This window comes from Microtus pennsylvanicus, chromosome 2 (assembly GCF_037038515.1).
Source record: "Microtus pennsylvanicus isolate mMicPen1 chromosome 2, mMicPen1.hap1, whole genome shotgun sequence".
Taxonomy (NCBI): Eukaryota; Metazoa; Chordata; class Mammalia; order Rodentia; family Cricetidae; genus Microtus; species Microtus pennsylvanicus.
In genome coordinates, this window is record NC_134580.1 from 130,724,731 (window position 1) to 130,744,552 (window position 19,822).

The following is a 19,822-nucleotide window of genomic DNA, read 5'->3' on the forward strand; positions in this document are numbered from 1 at the left end:
TGACAACTGCAAAAACTAACAAAGAAACAAATAAATAGAAATACAGATGTTCCAAGCCCACAATTGTGCCCTAGTACAGCTACTTTGCCACCCATACATGGAAATGAAATAAAGCCTAGACTCCATGTAAACATTTCCTAACCTTAGTATGCATTTTTCAAATACTAAGATCAGCTGGTGTCCATATTCAGAATAACATAGCTTTATTTATTTAGACAGAACCTAGTTGTGTAGCCCAGGCTAGCTTAAAGCTCTTACTCTTCCCACTTCAGCCTTCCAAGTTACAGGTGTGTGCCACCACATCTGACTTTGACTAGCACCAGCTACACTAACACACAATGTGATATAGAAAGAGAGAGAATGATCATGCCAGGGTGGCTTTGCCTTGAGTTCTCCTTGTGGTCTTCCCACAAAGTTGTATGAGCTGAGGCAAGACACAATTTCTATGAGCTTGTAGTGACATTTCATTTTTCTAATAAGTAAAGCTTGCCTGAAGATCAGAGTTAAAATAGCCCTAATGGTCAGCTTTACAGACCAGGTAGTGCTAACACACACCTTTAATCCCAGTAACCACACTAGTTGCCATAGAAACCGAGAAGTCCATGCCTTTGATCCCAGCCCTAGAGAGGATTATAAAACAGGAGGAGACAGCTCTCAGTCTCAGTCTCATTCTGAGATTCCTGGAGGCAAAAGTACCATTTTGGACTGAGGTAGAGGTAAGAGTCAGTGGATGGCTGTTTTACTTCTCTGACCTTCAGGTTGAACCCCAATTTCTCCCTCTAAGTTTTTATTAATCGTGCTTCATTTTGGTGCCCAACTTTTGTGGCATGAATTTATGAAAAAGCAGTATGCCTGAGGCCTTTTAAAGTCACCAGCCCAGGCCAGAGCTGGGATTGGAATTCCACTTCTAGGAACTGAAACCCAAACCTAGCCACCTAGGTTAAGGAAAAGCAGTAGTGCTTCCAGCTCCTATCTGCCCCGGCTTAGCTTCCTCTCCTGCCTTGCCCATCCTTGCTCCCACCCCCCGGGGCACACATACAGCTTTTTGCAGCTCCCCGCAGTTTCCTGTGGCTCCAGCAGTCCAGCTACTTGTCCCCAGCCCTGTGTGTGTGTGGCTCCTACATGGCTACCACATTTTCCCCTGACTCCTGCAACCTGTGTGAAATTGCTGTACAGCTGCCCTGACCTGCATCTCTTAAATAAAATTCCATTCAGTTTGGTTTTGAGTTCTGCTTAGAAAATCCACAGGCTTTTCTGGCCCACAATGTTATTACACTTTAAAAAGTCTCAACTAACCCAGGATTTTAACAGAGGTAGGTCATCTGCTAACTATGTTTTTTTTTTTTTAGCAATTTGTAAACCATTCCTAAGATAATTGCAGGTAATATCCCCATCCAAGAATTTAATAATCTTTCTGTTTCTATTATGGGTGGAATTCTAGGAGAGGTATATGTCTTACCTGGGACTTATACACCCTTAGCCATAGCTGATATCAGTTTGATAATTCATATTATTATCTTTAAAGAAATGGTTTGATAAGAGTCAAGAATGAGAAACTTTTAGAAATGATACCAACTTTACTGACTAGTAATGAAAAGTTGGCAGAAAGGATTCATACCATTGAAAATAATGACCTTCATATCCCAGATAAAATTCAAACCATGTGAATGGATTATGAAACCTTACAAAATGGCACTGAGAGATTATCTGAAAGGATTCATACTGTTGAAATTGACAATACAAATCTGTTATAAAGTTTTGACAAGCTAGCAGATAGAACATCCTTCCTGGAAGGCAATCTACATTCCATCCAAAGAATCTCTAAGGGTGAGAAGATATCATTAATGGAAAAATATAAAAACTTGTGCAGAATAAGAACCAGAAATTATTTGATGAAATCATTAGAAATATTCACAGATCAAGAGATTCAGACTTTATAAAAGACAGTGATAAAAAGATTTGACGCCTTTAATCCCAGCACTCGGAAGGCAGAGGCAGGCGAATCTCTGTGAGTTCGAGGCCAGCCTTGTCTACAAGAGCTAGTTCCAGGACAGGAACCAAAAATCTACAGAGAAACCCTGTCTCGAAAATCAAAAAAACAAAAAAAAAAAGATTTGAATCATTCAAGGAACTTGTCAGAACTGATAAGCAAGGAAAAGAGGTACAGGTAAAAGACAACAGTAAAGATTTCAGAGTCAGAGATGACTTACCAATACTTATCCTATTATTACGGCTGGAAAGCCAGCAAATACTCAATACCCAAAAGGATATACAGAATGTAAATGCAAACCTATACATATGAGAGATCTAAAAGATATTAAACAAGCAGTTGTATCTTATGGCATGCGTTCACCGCATGTGAGGGAGTTGGTAAAGACAAGGGCTTCAAGAAATAAAGTTACTCCACATGATTGGCTTCAATTAGTCTCAGCTGTATTAGACCATGGTCCACAGTTACAGTGGAAGAAGTTTTAGAGAAGAGGCTAAGACCCTTGAACATCAAGGTAGAGTCAGAGGTTTTGAGGCCTCCCAAGATCAAATTCTTGGTGAGGGCCCTTATGCTGATTCAGATAGTCAAGCTACGTACAATGAATACATATTGTCCCTATGTCATACAGCAGCCTTGAATGCTTGGGACAAGAATCAGGATAAAGAATTGAATCATATACTAAGGTTATATAAGGCCCAAGAGAATCCTTTAGTGACCTTTTGCAAAGATTAATTTAAATAGGAGTAGCAGATCCAGAAGCTAGACAAGTAAGTACGCATTGAGTCTCTTGCTTTTAAAATGCTAACTTAGAATGTAAAAGATACTTGGGCTCTTAAAAGTCAGATCAGCACCAATGACGAATGGGGTCCTACACACAGCCAATATTGAATCTTTTATAACACTGAAGCTTGGGTAGAGAAATCTGACTTACGGTACCAATATCCTCTGCAGGGTAAAATCTCACTACCTAAACATATATATTTCAATACTTCTCAGCATAGAGTCACGACTCACTTAAAAATCAAAGCTGGCTTTGGAGTTGGATGGTGGCTATACTTCCCTAAATCCAGCATGTGTTCAAAGAAAAATTCAGAGTTTCTGTCTCATATTAGGAGCCACCAGGTGTGGGACAGAAGGAAAATAAAAATCTAGGGACTAAGGTTATCAAAAATTCTACTTCTCCCCATACCTATTTACGTCTCTATGGTACCTTTCTTTGAATATATGCTATTGAAATTCAAACTTTTTGTTTTGATATGAATAATGTTTAAGTTTTCCACAATGAGCAATAAATTTTCCTACAGTAACCTCTGACGTCTCCAGGAAGAAGATGGGGCCCCACAACGACTCCACCTGATTCATATGATGCCATTCAGCTGATAGCACTACTTAACGATCAGCATTGGTTTACAAACTGCTCAGAACAATTTCAAGGTAGCTAGGTGAGATGATCCAGCCTCACAGACTATCCTAGCCAGCACTTGAGACAAGCCCGGCACTTTCCCACTATACATAGACTGGACAAAAAAAAAATGGTACAGCTACCTCTACCAGGACTTGACAATAAACTTAAATTTTTCTTTCAGGATCCCCTAGAGATACCGTCACCCCCAGACAGCAGGAAGTAAATTTAAAAACACAATGCCCACATTCCCAAGAGGTGGGTGGGTGGTTTTTAACCATTCAATGGATTATGGGTATTATATAGATATAATAGGATAAAAGAGTAGATTATTGATTCTACTCTGAATTTAAAATGTAAGAGTTAGCTACTAACAAGCCTGAGCTAACAGTCAAGCATTTATAATTAAGTCTCCATGTGGTTATTTGGGAACTGGCTGATGGGACAGAAAAGTCCACCTACTCTGATTATGCTGTATTTGTAAGAGATGCATGCTGCCGTATGGTATCAAGATGTCTTTATTTATTTTTGGTTTGTTAAGATACGGTTTTCTCTGTGTAGCCTTGGCTGTCCTGGTGCTCATTCTGTAGACGAGGCTGGCCTCAAACTCACAGATCTGCTTGCCTCTGCTGGATTAAAGGTGTACACCACCACTGTTCACAAAGATGTTTCTATTTTTATATAGTTTAACCCATTAAGAATATAGCAACATGTTAAACAGAGATGACAGGCACTATGACAGAAGGAGGATTATGTGTATGAAAATTTGTATGATAAAGTATTTAAAGTATCACCCAGCTCCCAACTAAACTGTGATACACTGCAACAATGCTACAAGAAAATAATACATAGCTGAGTGGTGCTGGCACACATCTTTAATCCCAGCACTTGGGAGGCAGAGGCAGCAGATCTCTGTGAGTTTAAGGCCAGCCTGGTCTAGAAGAGCTAGCTCCAGAACAGGCACCAAAGCTACACAGACAAACCCTGTCTCAACAAACAAACAAACAAAATAATATTAAAATCCAGTATTAACTGGTAGATAGTGGCAACAGAACTGGTAGTCATTGTAAAAAAAATAATATGACAATATAGCCGAAAATAATCTTTTGTTCTAATTTTACATCACTTTAGGAAATATAGTCTATCAGAAAAACAGGAAAAGGCTTAAAAACAGTTACAAAGGTGCAATTGAGAATTGCAAAAACAGAAATTTAAAAAAACCCAAAAAACATTTAAACACCAAATAATCAAGTTTTACTATCTTTTATTCACTAAAAATGGCAGATACATAGACATGACTGAAAGTGCATCAACACTGTTACCAAATAATAAAAATATATAATACAGAAAGCTCTGTGTTAGATCCCCAAAATGTAAAGACTATAAGAAACTGTATGAATTAAGTTTATAAAGCCTGTACAAATAAGATAACAATTCTGTGTTTACAATAAACACAATTTTTAAAATTTCATGGGGATAATTGTTCTTAAACACAAAATCAAGAATTGCTTGACACAACCAAGGAAAAGCACTTGAGAACCACTATTGGTCATAATTTGAATGAGTATTCACAATTTGAATACAATCCTATCGTGGACAAATACAACAAGCTTCATGAAAGAGAAAAAAGCTGGTGGACGACTCAGTCATCTTTCTGCTCTTTGCTCCAGTGTAAGGACTGAATTTGGATCTCTAGGACCCTTGTAAAAAGTTAGGCAAGAGGGATGGAGAGATAGCTTATTGGTTAAACTTATTGCTCTTGCAGAGGATCCAGATTAAGTTTCCAACACCCACATGGTGGCTCACAACCATCTGTAACTCCAGTTCCAGGTGATCTAATTAAAGCCTTCTTCCCACCTGCACTGGCACCAGGCAGACAAAATAATCATGAACTTACAAGAAAAAAAAAATGATCTGGAGGCATCAAAATCCCTGACTTCAAACTCTACAACAGAGCTACAGTACTGAAAACAGCCTGGTATTGGCATAAGAACAGACAGGAGGACCAATGAAACCGAATAGAAGACCCGGATATCAATCCACACATCTTCGAACACCTGATCTTTGATAAAGAAGCAAAAAATATCAAATGGAAAAAAGAAAGCATATTTAACAAGTCGTGCTGGCATAACTGGACATCAACATGTAGAAGAATGAAATAGGCCCGTATCTATCACCATGCACAAAACTCAAGTCCAAATGGATTAAAGACCTCAACATAAAGCCAGCCACACTGAATCTTATAGAAGAGAAAGTGGGAAGTACACTTGAACACATTGACACAGGGAACCACTTCCTAAATAGAACCCCAGCAGCACAGACACTGAGAGAAACAATTAATAAATGGGACCCCCTGAAACTGAGAAGCTTCTGTAAAGCAAAGGACACGGTCAACAAGACAAAACGACAGCCTAAAGAATGGGAAAAGCTCTACACTAACCCCACATCAGACAGAGGTCTGATCTTCAAAATATACAAAGAACTCAAGAAACTGGACACCAAAAGATAACATAATCCACATTTAAAAATGGAGTACAGACCTAAACAGAGAACTCTAAACAGAGGAATCTAAAATGGCCGAAAGACACTTAAGGAAATGTTCAACATCCTTAATCATCAGAGAAATGTAAATCAAAACAACGCTGAGATTCCATCTTACATTGGTAAGAATGGCCAAGATCAAAAACACTGATGACAACTTATGCTGAACAGGTTGTAGGGAAAAGGGAACACTTCTGCATTACTGGTGGGAATGCAAGCTGGTACAACCCCTTTGGATGTCAGTGTGGCGATTCCTCAGAAAATTAGGAAACAACCTTCCTCAAGACCCAATAATACCACTTTGGGGTATATATCCAAAGGATGCTCAATCATGCCACAAGGACATGTGCTCAACTATGTTCATAGTAGCTTTGTTTGTCATAGCCAGAACTGGAAACAACATAAATGCCCCTCAATCAAAGAATGAATAAGAAAAATGTGGTACATTTACACAATGGAGTACTACACAGCAGAAAAAAATAACGACAGCTTGAATTTTGCAGGAAAATGCATGGAGCTAGAAAACATTATTTTGAGCAAGGTAACCCAGATACAGAAAGACAATTATCACATGTACTCACTCATAGGTGGTTTTTAAACATAAAACAAAGCCGGGCGGTGGTGGCGCACGCCTTTAATCCCAGCACTCGGGAGGCAGAGGCAGGCGGATCTCTGTGAGTTCGAGACCAGCCTGGTTTACAGAGCTAGTTCCAGGACAGGCTCCAAAGCCACAGAGAAACCCTGTCTCGAAAAACCAAAAAAAAAAAAAAAACCCCAAAAAAAACATAAAACAAAGAAAGCCAGCCTACAAACCACAATCCCAGAGAACTTAGACAACAATGCGAACACTAAGAAAGACTTACATATCTCATCTACATGGGAAGTAGAAAATAGAAAAAGACAAGATCTCCTGAGTAAATTGGGAGCATGGAGACCTTGGAGAGGATTGAAGGGAGAAGGGGAGAGGCAGGGAAGGGAGCAGAGAAAAATGTAGAGCTCAATAAATAAAAAAAGAAAAAATGAGCACACACCTATTGTGGTTTGAACAATATCGTCTCTTGTAAGTCTTAGCTGGGAGCTGTTTTAAGATTAGGAGATGGGGGGGCTGGAGAGATGGCTCAGTGGTTAAGAGTATTGCCTACTCTTCCAAAGGTCCTGAGTTCAATTCCCAGCAACCACATGGTGGCTCACAACCGTCTGTAAAGAGGTCTGGCGCCCTCTTCTGGCCTTCAGGCATATACACAGACAGAGTATTGTATACATAATAAATAAATAAATATTTTTTTAAAAAAAAGAAATATTTAAAAAAAAAGATTAGGAGATAGGGCTTTGATGAAAGAAGTATGTCACTGGGGGCAGGCTTTGAGGTTTCAAAAGACATCATTTAGAGCTTGTTTACTTGCCTCCTATTTCAGGTTCAAGATGTGAGCTCTCAGCTCTTCCTGCTATGATGCCTTTGCTCTGATAACATGGACTCTAACCCACTGAAACCTAAGCTCAATTAAATGCTTCCTTTTATAAACTGCCTTGGTCATGGTGAAATTATAACAACAGAAAAGTAATACACCTATAATCCCAGTGCTAGGAGGCAGAAAGAAGAAGATTCCCTGGGGTTCACTGGCCAGTTGGTCTAGCCAACCTGTGAGTTTCACATTAGGTTAGAGACCCCGTCTTAAAATAGTCGTAGTGGTTGTAAAGTGGAGAGCAATCAAAGAAGATACCCAATTTGACCTCTGGCTTTCACATGGACACATACACCTGCATGTATTATATGTACACTCACAACCATGAGCACACACATAGTACACACAAGTATGCTTACATGTGTGTGCACGACACACACGCACAGGGGGATCTTATCATTACTTCGAATAGTACAGTGGTTTTTTTTACATGTTTCCATTAGACAGATATATTTTTAAAATTTTTGTGTTTGAGTGTTTTGCCTAAATGTTATTTATGTGCAGAACATGTGTGCCTGATGCCCACGGAAGCAAAAGAGGAACTGAAACTAGGTTATGAACAGTTGTGAGCTTCTATATGGGTGCTGGGAACTGAATCTATGTCCTCTGGAAGAGCAGCAAGAGAACTCTGAAATCACCAAGCCGTCACTCTAACCCACATCAGTCAGAGCTTTTAAAGAATATGGAAAGGCTGAACAGGTTTAGAGAAAAAAACAAGAAGTAAAGGAGAGCAAAGAGAAGTCTGAAGAAAAATCTGCAAGAAAATGAAACCAGGGGCTGGAGAGATGGCTCAGAGGTTAAGAGCATTGCCTGCTCTTCCAAAGGTCCTGAGTTCAATTCCCAGCAACCACATGGTGGCTCACAACCATTTGTAATGGGGTCTGGTGCCCTCTTCTGGACTGCAGGCATACACACAGACAGGATATTGTATACATAATAAATTTTTAAAAAAAGAAAAAAGAAAATGAAACCAATATGGTTATCAATGCCTAAACTCACAGACAAGCTTTTGATTTAGATACCCTGAAAAGCTACTTCCTAGTGCCCACAGATGACTGACCAAGAGAAAGAGGCATCATAAAATCCTCAAGGTTTTCTGGGCTATTATTCTTTATAAGAAGGGCTACTTCTGGACTGTCCTAATGAAGAATTAATGGCATGAACAAATGATGGATGTGTTAAATCACTGATCCTCTGTTTTAATTCAGGGTGTTTCCTGATAACTGTCCCTAAAATTTGAATCAGTTACCCAAATTTTGAATCACCACCCACTATTTAAAAAATTCTGCAGTGACACCCAGCTCCCAAATACTGTCCAGCCACCAAAGTCACCAACATGGAAATGTCCTAGACATGGTACCCTTGCCACCAACAAGCTGCTCTGGCTTCCTTTCTCCACAACTCCACACACCAGCAAGCAGACAGCTCACCGTTTAATTACCCACACTTTATCCTTTTTATACCTGGCATCCATTGATTCATCTCCCCTCTTGTTACAATCTTATCTGTATCTATTTGTTTTGTAAAGGTTTTGATTGTGTATATGTGTTCATGATGTGTGTGAGACATACGTACCATGCTGTAAACGTGGAGGTCAGAGGACAACTCTGTGGAAAGCAGAAAGTACCTTTATCTACTGAACTGTATTGCTGGTCTATTTAGTAAAATTTAATTTACTAGCTCTGTGTTATCTCAAGTGCTACGTATTAAGAGATGAATTGTGTCCTCCGATCTGTTTAAGTCTTTATTTTCAGAAAGGGACTTAATCTGAAATAGGAAACTTGTTAAGATGTGGTGGTATCAGAGGAGGCTCTTAATCCAATGATTCTTGTCTTTCTAAGAAGGACATCTGAATACAGAGACACTGGAATAGCTCCACGTGACTACAAAGGAAGAGACTAGCGTGATGTGGTGGCAAACAAGAAGCACCAAAAACTGACGTTAGCTGTGTAGGATAGCACAAGTCTCTAATCCTGGCATTCTGAGGCTAAAGCAGAAAGGTAGAAGGAGTTTACCAGAGTCTGAGGAATCACGACTTTGTTGGCACCCTAAGTTCAGAGTCTAGCCTAAGTTTTGACCTCCAAAACCATGAGAATAAACTTTAGCTGTTTTTTTTAAATATTTATTTATTTATTATGTATACAATATTCTGTTGGCGTGTATGCCTGAAGGCCAGAAGAGGGCACCAGACCTCATTCCAGATGGTTGGGAACCACCATGTGGTTGCTGGGAATTGAACTCAGGACCTTTGGAAGAGCAGGCAATGCTCTTAACCACTGAGCCATCTCTCCAGCCCCCAAACTTTAGCTGTTTTAAGTCACTGAGTTAGCATCTCTGTAACTGAAGCCCAGGAAAACCAATATGCCACCTTTTTCATAGCGCCTTCCCTTAACTTTCCAAGAAGTGATCTATTTTCCAAATTCCCACAGCACTGTGTTGCTTTGTATCCAGAGACAGTCTTATGATGTAGTACAGCTGAACTGGAACTCACTATATGGCCTAGAATAGCTCCAAGCTTGTAGTACTTCCTTCTCCTGCCTTAGTCTACCAAGTGCTGTGACTCTCTTTCTCTCCTTTTATGTTCACAGGACCTTTCTACAGAACTTTTCCTGGAAAGCAGAAACTATTGATGGCCTTCTGTACCTAAGGATACTGCATTAAAAAATAGAAAATTACATTTGTAATGATTTTTTCTAACTCTCTAAACAATACAATATAACTAATTATATAGTATTCATACTGTATGAGAGGAAGAAACTTGGTCAGTCATCCTCATCAACTTAGACCATGAAACCCAATATGAACAAGTTCAACAGAACCGCCCAAATATGAGCTTCCCATGTAAGCTTCAGCATTGCCAGAGCATAAATTTCATTTTTTTTTCAATTTCATACTGTATTAGGTAGTATAAATAATTTAGAGATAAGGTAATTCCAAAAATACAGGATACAGAGGTTAAATGCAAATAGGATAGCATTTTCTTTTTTTTTCTTTCTTCATTTTTTTTTGATGTGTTTTGTTTTGTTTTGTTTTGAGACAAGGTTTCTCTGTAGTCTTGGAGCCTGTCCTGGAATTCGTTCTGTAGACCAGACTGGCCTCAGACTCACAAAAATCCGCCTGCCTCTGCCTCCCGAGTGCTGGGATTAATGCATGAGCCACCACCATTTGTCTGGACAGCATTTTCTATAGGGAATTTGAGAATCTATGAGTTTTGGTATCCAAGAGAGTCTGAAATAAATCCTCCACAGATACTGAAGCCCAAATATACTCATACCTGTGGACAGTTCTCAATACCTGGCATGCATTTAATATATACCGACTAGAAGTCACATTCCCAACCCCCAACACACTTATTTTCATCTGAATGGTTCTGAATGCATCATCTCCACACATGCTGACAAGTTAAACACAACACAAAATTTTTCTACTGAAATTCTTATTTTTTGTTTACTTGGTGCTGGGTACCCAAACCAGACCCCGGAACACTCACAACAGTCACTCTCCATTGAGCTACATTCCAGGCAAAGACACTATTTCTTAGGGACATTTCTAGATTTACAGCTGCTTACCATGTCAATACATAGAATATTGATATGTACACATATTGCTCTTAGATAATGTCCACAATGGAAAAAGATGTTTAAAAATACATTATTTGGAAACTACTTGATTTTCTTTACTCTCTTCTCACAATCTAGGTCACGTTTGATAGGAAACAGGAATCCTCCTGCCTCAGGCTCCTGAGTATTAGGGTTACAGGCATGAGCTATGGCACCTAGGTTTGATTTTTTTCTTAGTTTAATAAAATGCAGTCTACCTAAAAAATCTTCTCAGCTTTGCTGACATTTGGTGGGTAACAATGATACTTTTAAATTTCTTCAATTGTTTAAATACTTTAAGTCTATATTTTATAGAAAAACCAGAGTTACTTTCATATAACATTAAATAAATATGGAAAAGGAGATGGTGAGATGCTCAGCAGGCAAGGGCAACTGTTGCCAAGCCCAACAACTTAAATCCAATCCTCGAGACCCACGTGGTACAAGAAAACATGATCACATGTGCACAAACAAACACACAATAAATTAATAAATAAATGTAATTTAAAAATTAATAATATAGGTAGGGACTTAACCTAATGAACAATTTCCCAAATAGTAATCTGATTCACAAATTCACCATGTCCTCCTGTGAGACCTTTGTCTGAACTTTTTTAAATGTTTTTTTTCAATATTTATTTATTTATTATGTATACAATATTCTGTCTGTGTGTATGCCTGCAGGCCAGAAGAAGACACCAGACCCCATTACAGATGGTTGTGAGCCACCATGTGGTTGTTGGGAATTGAACTCAGGACCTTTGGAAGAGCAGGCAATGCTCTTAACCTCTGAGCCATCTCTCCAGCCCCCTTTGTTTGATCTTTAAAAAATGTAAATAAATGGGCAGTGTGAAATAAATATTCAACAGGTTTAGTATTAGTAAAAGAGATGGTTAATGAGAACTTTGTTGACTCTGCGTGCATACTGGGAATGCCAAAGTTGTACACTGAACATAAATACCTATTTACAGTATAAGTGCCCTTCAAAGTTGGTGATCATTAGTATTATTAACGGACACAAGTTAATATTATTAGCTGTTCACTATTAATTAATGATACAGAACAGAAAATCCCTCACAATTATGTGTTCTGGTTTATATATAAATATAGCATATCAAACTATATGGCTGCCATTACTCCTTCTACCAATAGAGTTTATTCCCTTTATGTACTTATCCATTTATGGCTGTAGACATTTATTAAATATTTTACTAGTTATTTTATCTCTCTCTCTCTCTCTCTCTCTCTCTCTCTCTCTCTCTAGCTCAAAGGGCTGTTCAGATCTCCTGGAAATGGAGTTGCAAGTAGTTATGAGCTGCCTGATGTGGGTGCTGGAAATCAAACTTAGAACAATATACACTCTTCCTTGCTGAGCCATTGCTGTGGGCCTAGAAGTTTATTAATTAACTCAGCAAATATTTGTTGAACTCCTAGGCACCCACTATATGTATTTTTTTAGAATAAACTAAAGTAGAAAAGATCAACTATTTAAAAGTAGATAAAATATGCTAGATTATACAGTAGGTAGACACTGGAGCCAATGGCAAGGAAGGGGATAATGTAGGAGCAACCTCCAGCCCAGCCCTCAAGAAGCAACCAATCTAATGAGCAGAGAAGGCATAAACCAGCTCCATCACTTCCCTTTCTTCCCATATTGATCCAGGACTTCACAACAGGGCTTCTTTTTCCTGACAGCTTTCATTACAACACTAAAATTTTTGATGGAGTCCTACTGTTTAGTCAATCAAGCCAAACTCTCCCGCCTGGAACAAGAAAAAACACAACATTCAAAGTCTACCACAAACCAGGTGTGTGAAATAAACCTGTAATCCCAGCACTCTGGAGAGAAGGGAGTATCTCAAATTCAACACTAACTTGGGCTCCGTAGAGAGAAGTTGTCTTAAAACAGAACAAAACAACAACAAACACAACCAAAAAAGCCTTCCATGGTCTGTAAGAAAATGCACAAACTAGGAACACCGGCTTTGCAACTAGACTGCCCAAATGCAAATTTATTATCAATCGTTACCCATATTTCTTGCTTAGTCTATAAAAAGGAATTTTAAAAACTGGAGGCTTCTTCACTAAGTTATTATGAGAATAAATAAAATATAACTTGCAAAATGCTCATCACCTATTTAGCAAATAGTAAGCATGCAAAATATGAGCCCTACCTAAGTTTTACCTATCACTGTGGCTGCCATTCAATCTTCAATTTGGGTCTTATCTCCAAAAACTCAGTGTAACACCCTGTTTTTCAGATAAATTGAACTCTTTATTTTTATTTGGTCTATGTGTAAGTTAGAGGACAACTTTGTTAAGTCAATTCTCTCCTACTTTAAGGTGGGTTCTGGCAATCAAACTTGGGTAAGAGTCTTTATCTGCTGAGTTGTCTCACAAGCCCCAAACTAGACTCTTGCCATCCCTTAAGCATACACCACTATATTCATGATTCATCAGTCTGTAAAACAGTGTATCATCTCCACATATTAAGATTCTCACAATTCTTGAGGCTCAGTTCCACAATACATTACAGATATTCATCACACAAATTCTGCTATATTCATCTTGGTATCCCATAGACTCTGCAGTGTAGTTTGCAGCATACATGGTAGTTCTTAATAAAATGTTCGAAAAATGAATTCCTGCTTCCTCTCTCTTGTGGAACTGTTAAGATAGCAGCTCCATATCACAAGTATAAAGACCTCTTTTGATATTTCATAAAGCTGGCTAGCACCAAAGTGGTAACCCCTAACAGCACGGTACCCAAAGCACAGTAGATGCCTAAAAACCCAGGGAGCTGAACTGAATGAAAGTCAGTCACCTCATCTTATAAATTAAAATCTCGTTTTATTCACTGTGTTCAAGTATAGCTCAGCCTTTTAAATATATTTTAATATTTAACCTGCCCATAAACCCACGCTTATCTTCAGTCATTCCGACCACATCCCATTTGCTTTTTCTTGGTTAAGAGAGACAATATCCAAAATTCCAAAAAGAATCAGAAAATCAAATGTTTATAGAACATAAAATGAAGCGAAAGTTCTGCAGAGCATGAAGAACTGGAAAATACATCTGCCTACAAGTTTTACTGAGCTTTTCTATGAAAGAATATGAGCTTGGAGCTCTTCCAAGTTTTCAAGACAAGTCGGAAATTCAGAAGTTTGTGTAAAATTTTAAAGACTTTACCAAGAAATTCCTTTCGATCATCTCTGCCTAGCTCTCAATCATACTGAATTAACCTGAGAGACAAATATATGTGACAATTTGCTTAACTATGGTGAGTCCCTACTCTGTGTCAAGTAAAATAAATAGAATGAACAGTAAAAATAAATAGCAGCTAACATTTATTGAACATTTTGTAGATGCCAGGCACTGTTATATGTGTTATAGGAATTATTTTATCCTTTAAACAACTCTAATAAAGTACTATTATTTCTATTTTAAAGAGGAGGAAGCTAAGGCACAAAGCTCATAAATCTGTTCCAGGTCATACAATTAGTAAACAGAAAAGCTGAAATTGGGACCTCAGATTCCACTGAAAAGTTTACAATTTGAAAGCAAGTGCTATTCAATATTTGCTATTGAGATCACTGATTATACAGATAAAATAATGAAACTGCACCTTGCCTCATCCCACACAAAAAGTGGATCAGAGATGTAAACTAATGTTTTAATGCCTTAATAGGGCAAAACAGTTGAGATTCCAGAAGATAATATACACAGGAACTTAAAAAATCTTGGAGGAAGAAAAGATTGATAATGTTGATAGTAATATTCCAAGCTTTTAGCAACCTTAAACGGATTCATTTTATTTATTTAAATACTTTTATTTTATGTGTAAATAAATAAATGTATATGTACCACATGTATCCAGTGCCCATGGAGACCAGAAGAGGGCAATGGATGAGTGCTCTAGACCACTGAGCAACCTGTCCAGCACCCTCCCACTTTTGGAAATGACATCTGTAGTACCTATATGCAAGGGTTAATAATTAGAATATGTAAAGGAACACTTAAAAATACAATATGACAATATATAATCTAACAGAACAAGCCTCAGCTGGGTGTAAACCTAACCCTACCACAGTTAACCCACTCAGCAAACCCCAGAACAGTCAATTTGCTGCCATTGAACAATAAGTAAATTCAAGGGTCTATGTCATGTTGCAGGCATACAGAGCAGGAGGGGAATCCAGCCAGAAGAGCAGAAGCAAGATGTAATTCTCCACAGTATAGAAAGTGGATAGCAAAGTAAAGGTTGAACATCTAACACATCAAAAGTAGATCAAGTGTTTGCAAACATTTGTAAAAGGATATTTTCAGCTATGTGAACGGATATAGTCTGTCACCACGGCTCAATTCTGTCACTGGAAGCACTACAGCCATAGATGTTATGTAAGCAAGTATGGTTGTACTCTAATGAAACATCCTTTACAAAAACAAGTGGTTGACCTATGAGCTAGTTTGGTGAATCTTAATGTAGGAAGCTATAATCTTATACTCTAGGAATACTTTTTGCATATTATTCTACTTTTTATGTCAGCTGACACCTCTAATTTTTCTAATTATACTACACACACACATATAACTTACACACACACACATAGTATATAGTACATAACCATACTACACTTAACAGTTTTGGAATGGTAAAAACAACAACACCCTCTAACTTATTATCTGTGACAATTTCCCATTTATCTTTATTTCACTGAAAAAAAAATGTCTTTGATAATCATCTAAGCCAGAGTTTTAAAATGCTCCCTTATCATTCACAGTATCAGTTATCAACACCTGGAATGTCTAGCTCTGATCAATGTCCACTCTCCAGACCTTAATTTAGGACCTTATTATTTCTTTCCTTTCTCTTCAGTCTATAGCCCATATCTCAAAAGAACATCCCCATTGTGCTGGGAAGCTAGCTCAGTCTTTAAAGTTCTTGTCTTCCAGGCATGAGGACCTAAGTTCTACCCCAGGAACCAATTAAAACAAACAAACAATAACAACAACACAACAGGTACAGTGGCACATGCTTAAAATCCCAGTGCAGAAAAGGCAGCCAGGCAGAATCCTGGGGTTTGCTAGGCAACTAGCCAACCCTACTTGGCAAATTCCAGGCCATCAAAAGGCCCAGCTGATAGAGGAATAGATGGATAGATGGATAGACGGATGGATGATTGACTAATAGACAGACATGAATGTAATGCCAAGTTAAACAGTGCCTAGAAAATGACAATGGAGATTGAACTCTGGGCTCTACATGTATGAGCACACATGCGCACACCCATACACACAAAGAACATCCATTCATCTTTTAAAAATTAAATTTTATCATATACTACTCCTCTCGAAAGTCTTGTCTCCTCACCTGAAGAGGATTCAGGCTAAACTCCTCAGTTAAGTCTTTAACACCCTTTCTCATCTTGTCTCTGACCATACTTGCAAATACCATGCACCACCTTATTCAAGTTACATGTCTTTGACATTAAAGTTATCAGACCACCACTAGATCTTATTTTTTAAACGTGCTGGTATCAGAGTATATATAGGGCTTGGAAGACGGCTCAGTTGGTAAAGTGCTTATCCCACAAGGGCATAAGGACCGAAGTCTGCAACCTAGTCCTACAGTGCACATCTGTAACTCCACCGCTGGAGGGTAAAGAATAGCAGATCTCTGAAGCCCCTTGGCTAGTCAGCCCAGCTGAATCACTAAGTTCCAGGTTTAGCAAGAGGCCCTGTCTCAAAAAATAAAATGGCTGGGACTGTAAAATGGCTCAGCAGGTAAAGGTACTAGCTGTCAAGCCTGATGACCTGAGTTCAATCTGGCAGACCCACAGAAGTGGAAAAAGAGAAGTGATCCCAAGTTGTCCTCAGATTTCTACACACATATACAAATAACTAAAGAACAGAGAATAAAATGTCAAGGTAAAAAAATCATAAGATAGAAAAGCAATCAAGGAAGACACCCAGAATCAGCCTCTGGTCTCCACATGCATATACACATACTCCACACACATACCACACACACACAGGGTGCAAGGGAGACAGTTCAGTATTACAGTGCTTACCTAGATTGAGAAGGCCCTGAGTTTGATCCCTACCACATTCCTAAAAGGGTATGTGCACAAGATACAACAGCATAAATAATTTTATACCATTTTAATGTAACTTTTTATTTGTAATCAATGTAGTTTATTTTATACAATTAAAAATATTACTTTGAGAGATCTATGCTACAAAGACCATAACACACATAAGATCCTACCTCTCTGCATTAGACTCAGAAGAATTCTTACTAAATATACACATGGTGTTGAAAATCCTTACAAATTCTTTTGATTAAAAGTCCCTCCCTACCCCTTTTGAGGTGGGGATAAAGCTAAGGACCTTATGTTGTATGCTAGGCAGACACTCTACCATTTAAGTACAATGTCAACCCCTGAAAGTCTTTTTTTCTTCTCCTGAGACTGGGCCTATACTCTATAACCCAGTCCAGCTTCAAACTTAAAGCTCTCCTGCCTCAGCCTCCTATGCAAGGAGATTATAGATGTGAGTCACCAGGCCTGGCTTCTAAGGTTTGTTTTATTTTTAATTATGTGGGGTCTTATATTGTCAATGGATTCTAGGACCTCCTAGGATATTAAAGTCATTATATAAAGTGATATGGTATTTGCATATCCCCTATACCTGTAATACCCAATAAAATGTAAATGTCGTGTAAACAGTTTTTAAGCTGATTAGTTTAGGGAATAACAAGAAAAAATAATAGCAACAAGAAAAACCTGTATGTTTAGCACAGATCCAATGTTTTCAAATGAATGTTTCCAATCAGAGATTGGTTGAAATTGTAGATGCAAAACTCCGGGACATAAATCAACTATATATCACTGGCTGATTTATCTCGTATCCATTTAAACTCTGAATCCCCTATTATAACAAAACTCCAATTAAAGTGAAAAGGATAGGGACCCTAGGTCTCTATTCATCGTTCTTTTTTTCCCTTTAGGCTTTTTGTGTACTTTCGCTGTGCACTAAACATCTAGAAGAAGGGGATCATCTTTTTAAACTCTAGAAAAAGGTTCTTTCTTGATGCTGTTTTTTGTACCAATGGCGAGCTAGGAAATATCCAATAACTGATTATCTGTACTTTTTTGTATCCCACGCAGCCTTTGTACTGACCAACTCGTTTAAACAAAAATTAATGACTTCCTAATATATGGAGCTATTTGACTTAGCAAGCGCCTGTAAGGCAAAGTGTCGAATGAGGAAGCAGTAGGCCATATTCAGGAGCCCCTTTCATCAACGTTCTATCTTGGGAAATCAACTAGCTTTCTAGGTCTCAGGGTAAAATCACTACTTGATATGGAACCATGACATGATCTCTAAAGCCACCACAGTCAATACATATTCGTTCTTCACTATTTAACTAGCTCCAACAAGACCTTTCGGATGACCTCCCCAGGTGACCCTGCTCTTTAAGTAGCGGCTGTCCCCTTCCAGGAAACACACTTTGGGTCACCGCCCCCAAACAGCCGGGTCCCTCCTTTTAAAGACAACTCCTTGAGTTGATGGAGGTGCTCTCCGTTCCTAACCAGTTCCACTCTCTGTACCTTTTGCCGTCCAGCTCCTACATCCAACCCCGGCCACCTTTTCTTTCCTTGTCAAGCTCTTCCCTTTTCCTGTTGCTGCCTCCAACGGGGCTAAGAGGCTCCGCGGGGCTCATAGGTTTTGAGACCCTCGGGAGCCATAAAGACTGGCCATTCAGCGCCAGGACCTTTCCAGATTGATTCTCGCGTCAGTCCCCCACTCTGATACTCGCGTTCGCAACCCCCATTTCTAAGCAACCACCTCTTGTGCATGCACGCAAAAAACTACTCCAGCCCTGACAGCCAGGACTTGGTCCCCAAGCCGCCTCCCCTACCCCTGGGTGCTACTCTGGGGTTCCGAACACTGCGCACGGCCTAACCCAACTCCACGGCCCACCACCCCCTCAACCCACCAACCCCAGAGCCCGTCCCGTTCGTTCCTGGGGTCTTTTCTCCGCGCCCCCAGCCCCGACCTCACGCCCCGCGGTAGCAGGCTCCCCGGCCACAGCGCCACCCGCGCAACCCCCGGCCGCCCTGCACTCCCGCAGAGCCCGGACCCCGCACCCTCCCCACCGCCGCCCCGCCGCTCCCGCCCGCGCCCCGCCCGCAGGCCCCGGGCCCGCTCCCCAACATGGCGACGGGGACACGAGCGCGGCGGCGGGTGGGGCGGCTGCGGGCCCGGGCCGCACTCGGGCCGAGCTGCACGACCGCCCGGCGCCATCTTCGCGCGCCGGGCCCGGGCGGCGCCTCCTCCCCACGGAGCCAGCCCGGCCGGGCCCGGGACTCTCAGCAGGCCCACCCCTTACGGGGCCAGCGTCGCCGTAGCCTCACCTGAGCGCGGCCCCGGCCCTCCCGGGCGGGCCTCGCAGCGCCGGCCCGGGCCGTGCGTGCCCGGCGCCCTCGGCGCGTCCGTCCGCCCGTCCTCGCGTGCGCCCGTCCGTCTGGCCGTCGGCGCCCGGCCGCCCGCAGCCCGACCCGGCAGGGCCTCAGGGAGCCGGTGGGGAGGGGGGGGATGGGCCGGACCGGGCCGGGGAGGGAGGGGGAGGGAAGGAGAGAGGGAGGGAGCGCGGCGGGGGCGGGGCGGGCCCTAGGGGCGGGGCTCTGTCCACGTGACCAGGCGTCCCCTGGCGCGCAAGGTGGAGCGCGCGAGCTGGAGTGCTAGCGAGCGTGCGAGCTGCGGTGCTGGCTCCGATCTCGGTCTGGTTAGCTGTCCAGCGCTGTCCCAGCGGATGGCTCCA

General features: G+C 40.5%; 1 protein-coding gene across 6 annotated transcripts in view; it reads right to left on the bottom strand.

The window, feature by feature from the left end:
- The window catches only part of Ncoa6 (nuclear receptor coactivator 6), an 87,278-nt gene extending 67,659 nt beyond the window's left edge, over positions 1-19,619 (bottom strand). For all 6 annotated transcript variants that reach the window (XM_075962663.1, XM_075962664.1, XM_075962667.1 and 3 more), the window contains exon 1: positions 19,416-19,619. The gene's annotated coding sequence lies outside the window, so the exon portion shown is untranslated. The remainder of the gene's footprint in view (positions 1-19,415) is intronic.
- Positions 19,620-19,822: the final 203 nt, after the last annotated feature.